This window comes from Aquarana catesbeiana, linkage group LG13 (assembly GCF_042186555.1).
Source record: "Aquarana catesbeiana isolate 2022-GZ linkage group LG13, ASM4218655v1, whole genome shotgun sequence".
Taxonomy (NCBI): Eukaryota; Metazoa; Chordata; class Amphibia; order Anura; family Ranidae; genus Aquarana; species Aquarana catesbeiana.
This window is the reverse complement of record NC_133336.1, coordinates 234,921,970-234,938,125: the sequence shown is the minus strand read 5'-3', so window position 1 is coordinate 234,938,125 and position 16,156 is coordinate 234,921,970. Positions and strand designations below refer to the sequence as shown.

The following is a 16,156-nucleotide window of genomic DNA, read 5'->3' as shown; positions in this document are numbered from 1 at the left end:
CGGGATTTCCTATTGGGAGTATCTGACCAAAAATGACATGTTTGTTGCAGGGGATGCCTGAAATCTGACTTGTATCTCAGTGCAGACTTCTGTGAAAATCAGTGAGCCAAACGCAGAAGCAGGAAATTATGTTTCTGGGGGGCATTCTGTGTACATTCTGTGTACAGAACACCTCCAGGTAACCATATTGCATTTTACAGGAAATGACAGAGCTGCAGATTGAAAAGGAAAGGTCATTTTTAATAACATTCAATTACAATATGACTTGTGTACCAATTGTTTGCGTTATATTATTTTTTTTTATTTGCAATTTTTTTTCCCACAAAAGTGGAGTTACCCTTTAAGTCCACCAGTATAGCGGACATGTATAATGTTATATATATTTATGCATTATATATAAAAAAATACCATCATGCTACACCTTAACCACTTCCTGCCCAAGGCCGTCATATGACGTCCTGGACCATGAGTGTAGATAGACCCCAGATCTCTCCATAAAGAGGACCTGTCATGCCCTATTCCTATTACAAGTGATGTTTACATTGCTTGTAATAGGAATTTTAAAAAATTAAAGAGAAAGTGTAAAAATTTAAATGAAATAAACAATAAAAAAAAAAGAAATTGAAAGCGCCCCAGTCCCCGAGTGTTTGCCATTGCATACGTACGTCGCGCCCACATATGTAAACGGCATTCAAACCACACATGTGAGGTATCTCCAAGAACGTTAGAGTGACAGCAACAATTCTAGCACTAGGCCTCCTTTTGTAACTCTAAACTGGTAACCTGTAAACATTTTTAAAGTGTCACCTACGAAGATTTTTTAGTACCAAAGTTTGCGTGCCACCAGCGTGCGCAATTTTAAAGTGTGACATGTTAGGTATCTATTTACTCGGCATTACATCATCTTTCACATTGTAAAAAAAATTGGGCTAACTTCAGTGTTTTTTTCTTAATTCCCCAAAAAAACGCATTTGAAAAATTGCTGCGCAAATATTGTGTGACATAAAAAGTTGCAACGATTGCCATTTAATTCCCTAGGGTCTCTGCTAAAAAAAAACATATATAATATTTGGTGGTTCTGAGTAATTTTCTAGCAAAAAAATTATGATTTTTACATAGGAGAGGAGTGCCACAATCGGCCCGGGATGCCCCTTTTTTCCCCATGAATAAGGTATTCCAACTTCGATCTTTATTAATTCAGATGGGGGACTCCCATCTGTCAGATTAAATTGATCAGCACTGCAGCCACTGATTGAGCCCATGTTCACAATGGGCCAATTTGGCATGCGATTTGCATGCCAAATCGGTGGCTATTGCCAGCAATGGCACTGTCCGAATCGGTGCGGCGCCGCAACGATTCCCAAAAGTAGTTCCTGTACTAGTTTTGGAAACATCGGGGGCAATTTAAATAGGTATCTGTGCATTACCCACACAGATGTCTCTCAAATTGCCACCGAACTTCGACTGCATTGACGATTTGAAATCGTGCAAGTTCGAACCCGCAGCAGCGTGAACCTAGGCTCAATGACAATTTTCCAACATTCCTATTGAACAGAAGTCTATCGTAAGATCAACTTCTGTCTAGCCGAAATGGCCATAGATGAATCGAAATTCAGCTGGTACCTGCTGAATTACAATGGCCAGCTTTAGTTTATAGTTAGGGACCACACATCAAAGAGGGGCGCTGGAAAAGCAGTATTTGAAGGAGGCAGTGCCTTCCATTTTGAGGGCTAAGAACAAACATTTATGTTTACTGTAATTAGTATAACTAGATAGTTTATTGAGACTCGATTCACATTGGTGCAATGTTCACACTGCCCTATGCGAACCGCTGGGAGTGTCAATAAAAAGTTATCGACACCCCCAGACCGGTTCGCATATCGCAGTGCAAACTGTCAATTCGGACAGGAATCAGGTCACATGGGTGTGAACACCTATGCGATCCGATTCTGGTGCGGACTAAAAAAAAGGGTCCTGAGCGACTTTGGTCTGAATGCGATGCAAATTCAGCCATACAACCTGTATGGCTGAGTTTGCATCGCACAGACATCGTATGTGATTTTCACTGCAGTGCGGTGTGAATCACATGCAATGTCGCACAGCGCACTGATGTGAACTGAGCCTGAGAGATAGCCTAAATTATTACAAAGCTCAGTAAAGTCTTTTTAACCACTTCCAGTCCAACCTACAGCAGTTTTACAGCTACAGGGTGGCAGCTGTGTGCAGGATCACGTATATATATACGTGATCCGACACCTCCGGGTAAGGGGCATGCATGCACGCCGACAGCGGCTCACTTCCCCATGGTGGATGCTGGGTACTCAATGTCTGCTGGCACCCACTGACCTGGAAATTTATAGATAGGCAACTCCTATCCTCATATTGATTGGTGGTTCCAAATTAATAACTACTGCAGTAGGGAACAGACACAAAAGATACACCCCGCATCTTTCCAAATAACTGTTTGTTTTATTATGACGCAATTGAAGGTTTTTATACACATGATTATGTAGGTATCACATTAATATTACAATTGTATGTTTATGGCAACAAGGGGCGTAACATAGGCAGGCTAATTCTAATCAGGACTCGAAAGAATGCAAACATGTACTGAAAACAAATAATTGTATCAAATACTTACCGTAATTTTCCTTTCCTGACTCCAAACCATGGCAGTGTAGTGATAGAGCTCCGCCTCTTGACCACTCCCTCAGGACCAGTGAATAGCATAAATGAAAGGCCTAGTTAGGCCCCACCCCATTCTCTGTAATTAGCTACATACCGAAACGTACAAGGGTGGGACCATATACTGCCATGGTTTGGCGTCAGAAAAGGAAAATTACGGTAAGTATTTGATACAATTTTCTGTTTTCCTGGCGCCAACATGACAGCATACTAGTGATAAATAACTAGCTGACAGGGTGGGATCTACTTGTCAAACCAATCTTCTAATTAGGATGAGACAGAGGACTGAATAGTCCTTCCTACAAAGTCCCCCGATGACAAGGCCCCCTGGTCTATTCCGTCAAGTTTGAGTAGGAATGTTGGAACGACCACAATACCCCTCTACAGATGGGCACCATGGATTCTTTTGAATGTGCTGCCTATGAGGCTTCAACCACTCTGGTAGGGTGCTCCGCCACCACTGACGGAGGCTCGCGACCTATAGTCCTATATGCACAACCAAGCCTGCTAGGATCCAGGCAGTAACCTCTTTCCCTTGATGATTCCCAGCTGGAATGACAAAAGGTTTATTTAGATGGCCTGAAAGGGATAATTGTGGACAGATACTACTTTAAAGTTCTGAAAATGAACAGTACGTGTGACTTTCCTGTGTGATGTTCTGGAAAGTTAGGCAATGTCCAGCTGTCTGTTAAATAGCAGGCTGTTGCTACTTTTGATGCAGGATGATCTACAAGACCCAAAAAAAAAATTAAAAAAATGTATATATATATTCTGCTTAAAGTTCTTGCAATTGATACTGCCTTGTAAGTGATAGCCTGAACCGAACACTGCTCTGTTGGAACAAACGGTTAAACTGATATGAGATCCAGCAAATCCAATAGGTCTTTCTTCCTTGGTGACCGACTCCTCACGACTGCCCTCAAAAGTTGTGCAAACTGATGGATTCTTGGCCCATTTAAATGTGTTTTTGCCGATATAGCCCCACACTCGTGAGCTATGTGAGGATAGGCTAAGGCCTGGAGGAAGTATAGAACAGCTGACACTGGAAGGGCAGTAGGATCTGTCTCGCCCTACCAAGAAAAAGCAAACTTGTTCCAGAATTAGGCCTAGATGTTGTAAGTAGAATGTCTTCTCGCACACAACAAAGTAGAGATCACTCTGGAGTTGCCCATCCTCCCCCCTTTAGTGCCCCTGCTTGCAGCCCCAGTCTGCGTATGTTATGGAGGGGAAATGTCTTCTGTATTCTGAAATGAATGGCCAGGGAAAACTGAGGGCCTCCTGGCCAATACAGAGGACTGGCTATGACAACTATGTTCTCCCTTGATAGCCTCAAGAGGAATCTCATTTACGGGAAATATTGGGGAAAAATATATCGTTTAGATTGCAGTCCCAGGGAGAGACCAGAGCATCTGCCCCCTGCGCCTTGTGGTACGGAAACAAAGTCAGACCAAAGTTTGTGAACACTGTGGGAAACGAGGAGGTCTGTCTGTGGTAGGCCCCACCTGTGGACCAGCTCAGAGAAGACCTGGGACGTAGACCCACTCGTTGTGCTCTGGGAAGCTTGTACTTGCTCAAAAAAATCCGCTGGGAGGTAAACTGCTTCCGGAATTTTGCTGGTGATCTTCCGCCCCAGGCATTATGGGTTTCACCTCTCTCAATGGCATATTGCTGCGAGTTTCACCCTGGAGCTGAATGTAGGCAACTGCTGCCCTGTTGCTAAACTGCAAGGAGATTGGTCCTCCTTGACTCTGTGTAGTAAGGCCAAAGTGCTAAAAGGGCTGTTTGAACCCCCAGCGCCTTCAAGATTACCCTCCTTGGCTGGGAATCTCTGCTTGCCTTGACTGAAAGTCCTTCACAGTGCATCGTCCCAGCTGTCTTGCAGACATGATTCATAGCAATTCTCCAGTCTGGGGGTCCTAATGGACCGAGACTTCCAAGGTCTTCCAAGGTCTTTCCATCACCCCGGACCGCTACTCATACTGAGTAACACTTATTAACTGTGTTCTATCCTGTTTCCTCCCATTCACTAAGAATTCTAGTTAGAATTTTCACAGGTGCCCATGCACCCCAGGAATCATCTATATGCATGATGACGTTGTGCCCAGATGACTGAGGCAATGAGAAGCCATAAAACAAGCGGAAGTATTCGTCCTTTAGAATTCTGTTACTGACTGTCACCACTTCCTCTGATGGAAATAAAACAGGGGAACTACCAGAGCACCCCCGGGTACACCAACCATTGGGATGGAGAAAGTTGGCTTTGCTTTCCCTCTAAGGTGTGAGGATAGGATAGGCATCCTGACGATCCAGCAACAGCCTCCAGCCATGTGGTTATACTGTTTAATGGACTCTGTCTTAAAGATTTTAAAGAGGGCCCAAAAGGGTTCGACCTCTCCCGATCTGCAACTGGACACTAACCAACATCTCCTGCGAACTCCAAACAGGATTGGGTAGAAAACCTGCAATCCCTCTTGAGTCTGAGGTGTCTGTAAGCATTGTAGCAGCCCACCCGCTGTTGTGGTGGACTTGGCAGCTCCATGGGAGAGAAATGGTCTGGAGGAGGAGCAGTGAGGAATCTCCTGAAGTGACCATGAGTGCCTGATACTTTCATCCAAGGCTCTGTACAACATGCTGTCTAGAAACCCGTGAAGCGTGCCTTCTAGGTCTTACCTTAAGAGTCTAGGTATGCACTTGTGTGACTGGCTCACTGATTTTCCCAGAAGTCTACACTAAGTCAGATTTTTGGCATCCACTGCTACAAAAATTTCATTTTTGGCAAGATACTCCCAATAGGAAATCATGTCTAAAGGGATGCAGACCCTGCCACTCTCCTCAGAGTCCTGCAGGTGCAGCAACTGGTTGATAATTATTAAATCATTCCCATTAGACTCACCCAGTACATGGGCTGGTTATTGCAGGTCTGCCAGCACCTGCAGATGCTACAGTATGTAGAAGCAGGTTGACCATTAGCTTGTTCAGGGTATACAGTTTCGACAGCCTGTTTATATTTTTCTCGAACCCCCTCCATTCCCTCCACTTTTGTTTCTAGGAAGCAATACGCAGCCCAGGGTCTCAACCATATGGCTTCCCTAGCCACCAAAGTGCCAGGGTGCTCTTCCAGTGGTTAGACGAGCAACGAGGAGGGACTTCCTGGTCAGCCTCCATATTTTGAGTAGCAGACTGCTGCATCTGTAATATATGTAGCAAGGACCCAGGCCTCCTTCAGTCCAATGAGAACCTCCAGAGCCATGAGTTGTCGACATCCCTCCACATAAGTGGATCGTAAGGCATAGTAGGTGCAGTGCAAAGTAGATTCATGGACGCCAGACACCTAGGGTGTGCCACCTGTCCAGGATTCACCTGGACAGTTCGGGTTTTGAATCATGTGTCAGGGTTTCAGCCCACCTGAAACCCGAACACATTACCCAGACCAGGCTGTGGCTCCCCAAGTAACCAAGATAGTCATACACAAATCTGTTGCCACTGTAGGCGGCTGTTTGGCATCACTGAAGGGTGATGATGTCAAGGGCAATTTTGGCCACACCCACTAGTGCGCTCTGTGCGCTACATTACTGCTCTCCTTGGGGCATCCAAATGTGTCTGTGCAACGCCAACCCGGCAGACTCCCAGACTTCTACAGGAGGACAGCCACGCAGGGAAAAGCATCAAAGGAACAATGGGGGAAGGGAAAGGGATCACCGCTCCAGGTGGAAATGTGGATATAGAACTCTCCTCGGAACTGGAACACCAGGTGCCGGCTAAGCATATAGCAACATGAGGCAAAAAAGAAAGTTCTGGACAGCCGCACTCAGGAATATAGCCTTTATTAGTAAAAAGTTAAACGGATACAAGTCACAGCAAAAAATGGGACAAACGAGCTGACGCATTTCACACTTAGCAGTGCTTAGTCATAGCTGCCCTACCACCAAAAGCAGTGCAAAATATATACTAAAATGTTTCAAATATGTGACTCCATGTGTAGTTAATTGAGTCTAATTACTCAATTAGATCTTCAATTGGAAGAAACCTTGATTAACAAACGTGTACAACGTGTGTGAGTTGGGGGAATACACATGAATATGTGAATTCAGTGCAAACATGAAGCAAATGCTTTTATAATGAATTAAATTACATTTAAACCAACCAAAATAAAGTGTCTAAATAACTTATTTTGTTTTAATGAATTGTTCCAATGAACTGTAAATATGTCCAATAAATATGTGAACACCTAAATAGTTGGTGAAAAAATCAAATGAAATTAAAATAAAATGTGATAAGAATTAAACTTTTAAATAAAATAAAATTAGTAACTATATGATAATAATAAATCTGTGTTAATGATAATAGTGAAAAATATATATATGTATATACATAGGTGTGCCAAAACATACTTAACCACAGAGGTATATGTAAATAAATGAATGATTAAGTGCTGTCTAACACCAACTGTGTGTAAGGAACGTGTACTCCTATATACATATCCCCTGTGTATACTTTTATATGGGATCCACCAGATCTCTGTTGTTGTATATGCAATAGGTATATCAGCCCCCAAAAATTGCACTCGCCTGCTCGCATTTTGCGAGTGCATTTTGAGGGCTGGCGAGTAAGGGCTGCCTGGAGCGGTCGGGTGAGGAGGGCGAGCACAGCCTGGGTGGAATGGGGAGTCCTCCCAGCGATCACGGATGGGAAGAGAGAGAGAGCCACCCGGATGTTCAGAGCGCAGCCAGGGAACACAGCCATAACAGCTCTCATTTCACATTGCCGTGCTCCCCGCTGCTCGCTGTCAGATACAGCCTCGCTCCCTGATCCTGGGACTTTGATAGACAGATCACACGTCCAATCCCGGGACGGGTGATCTGTCAATCAAAATTCCTCGGCCAGGGGGCGGGGCTGTATCTGACGTTGAGCGGCGGCAACATGGCAATTGAAATGAAAGCTGTTATGGCTGTGTTCCTTGGTTGCGCTCTGAACATTCGGGCGACTCTCCTGTTCCTCTCCTCCCCTGCACAGGTAGGCTGCATGGTGGGCACAGGCTGCATGGTGGATGGTGGGCACAGGCTGCATGGTGGATGGTGGGCACAGACTGCATGGTGGATGGTGGGCACAGGCTGCATGGTGGATGGTGGGCACAGACTTCATGGTGGGCACAGGCTGCATGGTGGATGGTGGGCACAGGCTGCATGGTGGATGGTGGGCACAGACTGCATGGTGGATGGTGGGCACAGGCTGCATGGTGGATGGTGGGCACAGGCTTCATGGTGGGCACAGGCTGCATGGTGGATGGTGGGCACAGGCTTCATGGTGGGCACAGGCTGCATGGTGGATGGTGGGTACAGACTGCATGGTGGATGGTGGGCACAGGCTGCATGGTGGACACAGGCTTCATGGTGGATGGTGGGTACAGACTGCATGGTGGATGGTGGGCACAGGCTGCATGGTGGGCACAGGCTGCACGGTGGATGGTGGGTACAGACAGCATGGTGGATGGTGGGCACAGGCTGCATGGTGGACACAGGCTGCATGGTGGATGGTGGGCACAGGCTGCATGGTGGACACAGGCTGCATTGGTTGTTAATAGGGATGAGCTTCGTGTTCGAGTCGAACCCATGTTCGACTCGAACATCGGCTGTTCGATCGTTCGTCGAATTGCGAACGATATGGGCCGTTCGCGCCAAATTCGTGTGGCGCGTCACGGCCCATAATTCACTGCGGCATCGCAGTGCATTGCTTGCTGATGATTGGCCAAGCATGCACTATGACCCGCATGCTTGGCCAATCACAGCGCCGCCTTAACAGAGAGCCATAATTGGCCAAAGCCAAGGAGGCTTTGGCCAATTATGGCTCAGGGGATTTAGTACACGCCCCACACTATATAAGGCCGCCTGCACGGCGGACCTGTGCAGTGTGTTCCGGTGTGCTTAGAGAGAGAGAGAGACAGACAGTGTCATTTCATTTGAGTTAGCTAGATTAGGCAGGACAGTCAGTCAGTTAGCTGCACTTAAAGTGTATTGTGTATATATATGCATCCCAGGTGTTGCATATATATATATATATATATATATATATATATATACACACTGTATTCAGTTTAGCTAGATCCGTTCCTGTTATCTTCTAGACTATTTACATTTAGTGCAGTGCGTCCTGCTCACAGTGTTCAGCTAGATCCGTTCCTGTTATATTCCTACTGACAGGCAGGCTTGTCTTGTTACAGTATTTTGAAGAAAATTACTGGTGTTCTTTTGATCCTATTAGTGCCACAGTCAGGCAGCTAGACTATTTACAGTTAGTGCAGTGCGTCCTGCCCACAGTGTTCTGCTAAACCTACAAGTAAGTGGGGTGCGTCCTGCTCACAGTGTTCAGCTAAACCTACAAGTTAGTGGGGTGCGTCCACCTCACAGTGTTCAGCTAAACCTACAAGCTAGTGTGGTGCGTCCTGCTCACAGTGTTCAGCTAGATCCGTTTCTGTTATCTTCTTACTGACAGGCAGGCTTGTCTTGTTACAGTAAATACAGCTACCTGAAGAAAATTGCTGGTGTTCTTTTGATCCTATTAGTACCACAGTCAGGCAGCTAGACTATTTACAGTTAGTGCAGTGCGTCCTGCTCACAGTGTTCTGCTAAACCTACAAGTTAGTGGGGTGCGTGCTGCTCACAGTGTTCAGCAAAACCTACAAGTTAGTGGGGTGCGTCCACCTCACAGTGTTCAGCTAAACCTACAAGCTAGTGGGGTGCGTCCTGCTCACAGTGTTCAGCTAGATCCGTTTCTGTTATCTTCTTACTGACAGGCAGGCTTGTCTTGTTACAGTATTTTAAATAAAATTGCTGGTGTTCTTTTGATCCTATTAGTACCACAGTCAGGCAGCTAGACTATTTACAGTTAGTGCAGTGCGTCCTGCTCACAGTGTTCTGCTAAACCTACAAGTTAGTGGGGTGCGTCCTGCTCACAGTGTTCAGCTAAACCTACAAGTTAGTGGGGTGCGTCCACCTCACAGTGTTCAGCTAAACCTACAAGCTAGTGGGGTGCGTCCTGCTCACAGTGTTCAGCTAGATCCGTTCCTGTTATCTTCTTACTGACAGGCAGGCTTGTCTTGTTACAGTATTTTAAAGAAAATTACTGATGTTTAGGGATGAGCTTCGTGTTCGAGTCGAACCCATGTTCGACTCGAACATCGGCTGTTCGATCGTTCGCCGAATTGCGAACGTTATGGGCCGTTCGCGCTAAATTCGTGTGGCGCGTCACGGCCCATAATTCACTGCGGCATCGCAGTGCATTGCTGGCTGATGATTGGCCAAGCATGCACTATGACCCGCATGCTTGGCCAATCACAGCGCCGTCAGTAGAGAGAGCTGTAATTGGCCAAAGCCAGGGTGGCTTTGGCCAATTATGGCTCAGGGGATTTAGTACACACCCCACACTATATAAGGCCGCCTGCACGGCGGCCCTGTGTAGTGTGTGTTCCGGTGTGCTGAGAGATAGAGAGAGAGAGAGACAGTGTCATTTGATTTGAGTTAGATAGATTAGGCAGAACAGTCAGTCAGTTAGCTGCACTTACAGTGTATTGTGTATATATATATGCATCCCAGGTGTTGCATATATATATATATACACTGTATTCAGTTTAGCTAGATCCGTTCCTGTTATCTTCTATCTAGACTATTTACATTTAATGCAGTGCGTCCTGCTCACAGTGTTCAGCTAGATCCGTTCCTGCTATTTACATTTAGTGCAGTGCGTCCTGCTCACAGTGTTCAGCTAGATCCGTTCCTGTTATCTTCTAGACTATTTACATTTAGTGCAGTGCGTCCTGCTCACAGTGTTCAGCTAGATCCGTTCCTGCAATTTACATTTAGTGCAGTGCGTCCTGCTCACAGTGTTCAGCTAGATCCGTTCCTGCTATTTACATTTAGTGCAGTGCGTCCTGCTCACAGTGTTCAGCTAGATCCGTTCCTGCTATTTACATTTAGTGCAGTGCGTCCTGCTCACAGTGTTCAGCTAGATCCGTTCCTGCTATTTACATTTAGTGCAGTGCGTCCTGCTCACAGTGTTCAGCTAGAGCCGTTCCTGCTATTTACATTTAGTGCAGTGCGTCCTGCTCACAGTGTTCAGCTAGATCCGTTCCTGTTATCTTCTAGACTATTTACATTTAGTGCAGTGCGTCCTGCTCACAGTGTTCAGCTAGATCCGTTCCTGCTATTTACATTTAGTGCAGTGCGTCCTGCTCACAGTGTTCAGCTAGATCCGTTCCTGTTATCTTCTAGACTATTTACATTTAGTGCAGTGCGTCCTGCTCACAGTGTTCAGCTAGATCCGTTCCTGTTATCTTCTAGACTATTTACATTTAGTGCAGTGCGTCCTGCTCACAGTGTTCAGCTAGATCCGTTCCTGCAATTTACATTTAGTGCAGTGCGTCCTGCTCACAGTGTTCAGCTAGATCCGTTCCTGCTATTTACATTTAGTGCAGTGCGTCCTGCTCACAGTGTTCAGCTAGATCCGTTCCTGCTATTTACATTTAGTGCAGTGCGTCCTGCTCACAGTGTTCAGCTAGATCCGTTCCTGCTATTTACATTTAGTGCAGTGCGTCCTGCTCACAGTGTTCAGCTAGATCCGTTCCTGCTATTTACATTTAGTGCAGTGCGTCCTGCTCACAGTGTTCAGCTAGATCCGTTCCTGCTATTTACATTTAGTGCAGTGCGTCCTGCTCACAGTGTTCAGCTAGATCCGTTCCTGCTATTTACATTTAGTGCAGTGCGTCCTGCTCACAGTGTTCAGCTAGAGCCGTTCCTGCTATTTACATTTAGTGCAGTGCGTCCTGCTCACAGTGTTCAGCTAGATCCGTTCCTGTTATCTTCTAGACTATTTACATTTAGTGCAGTGCGTCCTGCTCACAGTGTTCAGCTAGATCCGTTCCTGCTATTTACATTTAGTGCAGTGCGTCCTGCTCACAGTGTTCAGCTAGATCCGTTCCTGTTATCTTCTAGACTATTTACATTTAGTGCAGTGCGTCCTGCTCACAGTGTTCAGCTAGATCCGTTCCTGTTATCTTCTAGACTATTTACATTTAGTGCAGTGCGTCCTGCTCACAGTGTTCAGCTAGATCCGTTCCTGTTATCTTCTAGACTATTTACATTTAGTGCAGTGCGTCCTGCTCACAGCGTTCAGCTAGATCCGTTCCTGTTAAATTCCTACTGACAGGCAGGCTTGTCTGGTTACAGTATATAAAGCTACCTGAAGAAAATTACAGGTGTTCTATTTGATCCTATTAGTACCATGGTCAGGCAGCTAGACTATTTACATTTAGTACAGTGCGTCCTGCTCACAGTGTTCAGCTAGATCCGTTCCTGTTATCTTCCTACTGACAGGCAGGCTTGTCTGGTTACAGTATATAAAGCTACCTGAAGAAAATTACAGGTGTTCTATTTGATCCTATTAGTACCACGGTCAGGCAGCTAGACTATTTACATTTAGTACAGTGCGTCCTGCTCACAGTGTACAGCTAGATCCGTTCCTGTTATCTTCTAGACTATTTACATTTAGTGCAGTGCGTCCTGCTCACAGTGTACAGCTAGATCCGTTCCTGTTATCTTCCTACTGACAGGCAGGCTTGTCTGGTTACAGTATATAAAGCTACCTGAAGAAAATTACAGGTGTTCTATTTGATCCTATTAGTACCACGGTCAGGCAGCTAGACTATTTACATTTAGTACAGTGCGTCCTGCTCACAGTGTTCAGCTAGATCCGTTCCTGTTATCTTCCTACTGACAGGCAGGCTTGTCTGGTTACAGTATATAAAGCTACTTGAAGAAAATTACAGGTGTTCTATCCCAGCTTAGTGCAGCTACAGGCCATTAGTATGTCTGGAAGGCCAAGAAGGAGAGGCAGACAGTCACAAGCCAATAAGAGAGGGCAAGCAGGCTCTGTGTCTAGTGCTGGTCGTGGAGACGGTGCATCCTCATCAGCACGTGGCCATGGGACACGCTTGGCCTTTTTTTCGGCAGCTGGCCGTGTTGAGCCGCAACATGCGGAAGACTTGGTCGAGTGGATGACCAAGCCGTCCTCATCCTCCTCATCCTCTCTCACCCATGCCCAGGGTACTTTGTCTGGCAAAGCAGCGGCCTCTTCCCTCGGCTCAATGTCATCAGTGACTCCTTCCCTAGCCCCACCATGTCCTCCTGAGGAGTCCCTCGAACTGTTTGACCACAGTGTTGGGTACATGCTCCAGGAGGATGCCCAGCGTTTGGAAGGCTCTGATGATGATACTGAGCTCGATGAAGGCAGTAACACGAGCACGGACAGAGGGGGTGCCCAAGAAGGACAGCAATCTGGCAGTCATGCTCCCCCTGCTGCAGCATACTGCCAGGTTTGCTCCAGTGATGAGGAGGGAGGGGATGATGAGGTCACTGACTCAACGTGGGTGCCTGATAGGAGAGAAGAGGAGGAGGAGGAGGAGGAGGCGGCACATCACCAACGAGGCAGGATGCCCTCCAGGGGCCAGCCTAAGGGCAGCACATTGACTGCATCACACCCCAAAGCTCCACATGTGCAGGGCGCTGCAGTCTCTGCGCGTTATTCAAAAAGTTCTTTGGTGTGGGCCTTTTTTGAGACGAGTGCATCAGATCGCACCGCTGCTATTTGCAACATATGTCTCAAGCGTATCTCGCGTGGCCAAAACATCTCCCGCTTGGGTACCACATGCTTGACCAGACATATGTTGACCTGCCATGCAGTTCGTTGGCAAGCGTATCTAAAAGACCCACACCAAAGAACAAAGAGGACCTCTGCTTGCTCCTCATCAGCTGAGATTTCCAACCCCACTAGACCTTCAGTCCTCTCTGAGACCTGCACTGAGAGGAATGAAGGTGTAGAATTAGGTGTGTCACAGCCACGTACTTGTGGGCAATCTGATTTTGGTACACCGACGTCAGATTGTACCAGGCAAATTTCCCTGCCCCAGCTGCTGCACCGCCAAAAGAAGTTTGCTCCCAGCCATCCACATGCCCAGCGGTTGAATGCTAGCTTGGCAAAATTGCTAGCACTTCAACTGCTGCCTTTTCAGTTGGTAGACTCTGCCCCCTTCTGTGAGTTTGTGGAATGTGCAGTTCCTCAGTGGCAGGTACCCAAACGCCACTTTTTCTCACGGAAGGCGATTCCGGCTCTCTACCAGCATGTGGAAGGCAATGTCCATGCCTCGCTGGACAGGGCGGTCAGCGGTAAGGTGCAAATTACCGCTGACTCATGGTCCAGCAGGCATGGACAGGGACGTTACCTAAGTTTCACGGCGCATTGGGTGACTCTGCTGGCAGCTGGGAAGGATGCAGGACAAGGTGCAGTAGTGTTGGAGGTTGTTCCGCCACCACGCCTCCAAAATGCTAATGCTAATGATACACACCTCTCTCCTCCACCCCCTCCTCTTCTTCTTCCTCCATGGCCTCTTCCTCGGAACCAGCGGTGCTCCGTAGTCGTTCAAGGGGCTACGCAAGTACGCAGGCCAAAAGATGCCATGCGGTGCTTGAGCTGGTGTGCTTGGGGGACAGGAGCCACACTGGGGCAGAGGTTCTGTCAGCTCTGCAGGGGCAGGTTCAGAGGTGGTTGACGCCACGCCAACTTAAGGCAGGAATGGTGGTTTGCGACAATGGCACCAACCTCCTCTCTGCCCTCCGACAGGGACAAATGACCCATGTGCCCTGTTTGGCTCACGTCCTTAACTTGTGGTGCAGCGGTTCTTGGGCAGGTACCCGGGCTTACAGGATGTCCTGAGGCAGGCCAGGAAAGTCTGTGTGCATTTCCGCCGGTCATATAATGCCAGTGCTCGGCTGACGGACCTCCAAAAGGAGTTTAACCTGCCCAAGAACCGCCTAATCTGTGACATGCCCACCAGGTGGAACTCAACGTTGGCCATGCTGCAGCGGCTGCACACGCAGCAGAGGGCCATCAATGAGTACCTGTGCGACTATGGCACCAGGACAGGGTCAGGGGAGCTTGGTTTTTTTTCCCCACGCCAGTGGGCCATGATCAGGGATGCATGCACTGTCCTGTCACCATTTGAGGAGGCCACGAGGATGGTGAGCAGTGACAGTGCATGCATCAGTGACACTGTCCCCCTTGTCCACCTGTTGGAGCACACGCTGCGTGGAATAATGGACAGGGCACTTGAGGCAGAACAGAGGCAGGAAGAGGAGGACTTCCTTAGCTCTCAAGGCCCCCTTTATCCAGACAGTGTTCCTGCGTGCCCGCCGATCACACAGGAAGAGGACGAGGAGGAAGAGGAGGAGGAGGAGGAGGAAGATTGTGTCAGTATGGAGGTGGAGCCTGGCACTCAGCATCAGCAGCAGTCTTTAAGGGATCAGTCCCAAGAAACACATGGACTTGTACGTGGCTGGGAGGAGGTGGCTGCGGACCATGTCGTCCTTAGTGACCCAGAGGACTCCGGACCGAATGCCTCAGCAAACCTACGCTGCATGGCCTCCCTGATCCTGCAAAGCCTGCGTAAGGATCCTCGTATTCGTGGTATCAAGGAGAAGGACCAATACTGGCTGGCAACCCTCCTTGATCCACGTTACAAGGGTAAGGTTGCGGACCTTATCTTGCCATCGCAGAGGGAGCAGAGGATGAAACATCTTCGGGAGGCCTTGCAGAAAGGTCTGTGCAACGCGTTCCCAGAGACTGGGAGGTTACAAACTCCTGTTTCTGGACAACGTGTTGCTGAGGCTTCGGTCAGTCAAAGGAGGAGCGGTGGAGAAGGTGGCCGTCTGACCGATGCGTTCAGACAATTTTTTGGTCCGCAGCCCCAAGGTATGATTGGTTCCAGCAACCATCGCCAGCGTCTGTTTTACATGGTGCAGGAATACCTAGGGGCAAGATCAGACTTGGACACCTTTCCCACCGAAAATCCTCTGGGTTACTGGGTCTTGAGGATGGATCACTGGCCAGAGCTTGCACAGTATGCAATTGAGCTACTGGCCTGTCCTGCATCCAGCGTTCTTTCGGAACGCACATTCAGTGCTGCTGGAGGCGTGGTAACCGATCACAGGGTGCGTCTGTCCACTGACTCGGTCGATCGACTGACCTTCATAAAAATGAATGAGTCTTGGATCACCACCAGCTACCAAGCACCTGATGCTGATGTAACCGAATAATTTTTTTTGAAATCTCAGATCCCTTCAAAGACTGCCTATGCTGATGCTGAGTGACTATTCCTGAGTAATTATCCTCTTCCTCCTCAATCATCACGCTGATAGCTTGTAAGAGCATTTTTGGTTCTGGGCACCACCACCAGTGCCTAAGGCACAATTTTTCAGCCCCTGTTTAACAGGGGCGTGTAATTACGATTTTTGATGTAATACTTTGCAGCAGGGCTCGTTCCTGCGTTCCAACTAGAGTGTCTGTGAGGGGTTGCAGTGTTGTGGCACCAGTGCCTAAGGCCCAATTTTTCAGCCCTAGTTTAACAGGGGCGTGTAATTACAATTTT

General features: G+C 47.6%; 1 protein-coding gene across 1 annotated transcript in view; it reads right to left on the bottom strand.

Moving 5' to 3' along the window:
• The window catches only part of LOC141116968 (NACHT, LRR and PYD domains-containing protein 3-like), a 180,827-nt gene that overhangs the window by 110,920 nt on the left and 53,751 nt on the right, over nt 1-16,156 (bottom strand). The gene's annotated exons all lie outside the window — the stretch shown is intronic.